This window comes from Nuphar pumila, chromosome 7 (assembly GCF_984573655.1).
Source record: "Nuphar pumila chromosome 7, dmNupPumi1.hap1.1, whole genome shotgun sequence".
NCBI lineage: Eukaryota > Viridiplantae > Streptophyta > Magnoliopsida > Nymphaeales > Nymphaeaceae > Nuphar > Nuphar pumila.
In genome coordinates, this window is record NC_143255.1 from 96287180 (window position 1) to 96289222 (window position 2043).

The window sequence follows — 2043 nt, forward strand, 5'->3', positions numbered from 1 at the left end:
AGAAGGCCATTGAGGATGAGGAACGTGGGTTGATGAGTCAAAAGCACGAAAGGACTGCAAGTAGAGCATATGTAGAGTTAACTCTTGCACAAGACGAAATCCGCGTACTAAAGGATATGCTTGCTGCAAAGGAGTCCATTATACGTAATATCGATAACTATATTAGGGTCATCGAGGAGTTACGAGCACACATGAGACATTTACAAAATTGAACAATATTTTGTAATCGTAAATCATTATAATTAAATGACCAATGTTTTGTAAATGTCTGTACGTGCAATTGAATTTGTATTTCACAGTTTAACTTCAAATACCTATAACAGTTTAAATGTATGTTGAGAATGAATGTATGTAGTTTTGAATATTATAAATGAACAATATATAGTTTTGAAATATTATATAAATGTTTATTGAATTATAACAAAAAATATTTGCTAAATTGTAAAATGTGTGTTGAATTATAACATGTGAATTATAACAAAAATTATAGATTTGCAATTTTAGGAAACTTCGTTAATAATTGTTGTGTTTTTAGATAACACAAATAATTATTGCGATTTTAAGAAACTTCACAAATAATTGTTGTGATTTTGTAAGGTATTCATGCAATTACGATCAAAGGAGGTTCACATAAGTTATATGTGCATGCTTCGTGAGGACCACAAAAAATAAGGTGTGATTATACATTTAAGTGAGGGTTAGAAAAAAGAGAATGGAGGTTCGCACGGTATCCAATGACTTTGTATAAAATATGTGATTTTACTAAGGTATTTACAAAATTATGATTATAAGGTTCACAAAACTTGTTTTTGTGTGCTTTGTTAAGATTGTACAAAAATAGGTACGAACATACATTTAACTGACAGTTAAGAAAATAAGAAGAGCGGTTCATACGGTTTCTTTTGATTTTGATATAAAATATACAATTTTACTAAAAGTATTTATAATTTTACGATTAACATAAAATACAACATAAATAACATAGTTTTTTGTGTGCTTCTTGATGATCGAAAAAAATGTGCGAATATGAAATTTAAGTGAGGTTTTGCCTTAGTCAACAAGCGAAACGATATATCAGGCGAACTTTGTGAGGTTCGATTGTGCAAAGGGTAAAAGGGTAAAAAGGCCCTAAAAAAATTATTTGTAGTTTTTTGTTCACAAATATTCATTTTTGAACCTTTTTTTATAATTTAATTCATAACAATTTTCACATTGAACTCATAAATGTCCTTATTTTGGGCATGTGACAGATTTTGAAAATTTTAAGGCATTTGAGAAAACATGTTATATTTGTCATATAGTAAGATAATTTTTTGTAACTTTCATAGGTGGGCCACGTAAGGCAAGGTGGTTGTGGAGCCCCACCCGAGGTTTTCCTCGGTGAGGGTTTCTCCTCATCAAAAAAACAAACCCTTTATACTATTACCAACGACATTTTACTGTCAAGGATGACTAAAACACCACCAAAAGTGGTTGCATTCTTGAAAATATGCATTTACCTTTTTTCAGTAAAAAACGTTTTAACTTTTGGAATTAAAATTACTAACATACTTTATTACTTTCATAAGAATTGTGTTTGACTCGACTTTACCTCTTCGTGTGAAATAAAAATAACCTGACTTTAAAAGTAATTAGGCTCTGTATGTAAAATGGCAGCTGGGATGACAGTTATGAATTTGGTAGATACATGGTCAAACTACCTTGGTGGTGTATCTTAGAAAACTGGAAGCTGAGATGGAGGTTTATGCATTTGAGAGAGCAAGCGAGACTCTCATTTATATTTGCGCTAAAGAGTAGATTTGGTGGTAGCTACCAAATCCAGGATTAGGAAGTTACCTCTTTTCCAAACAGAGCTTTACATATTTTCAAAAGTGCCCTTGCCTTTAAGGGTGTTTCTTAATTGTGTTGTTAATGCCAATATAAAGAGCTTAAAGTTAGGTTAATGATCCGCTTTATGCGGGCATGGTGGACGAATCTAAATCATCATGCATGAGTAACACACGATCTGCGTTTTCACAATCTTAGAGTTTTGAGTACATTGGC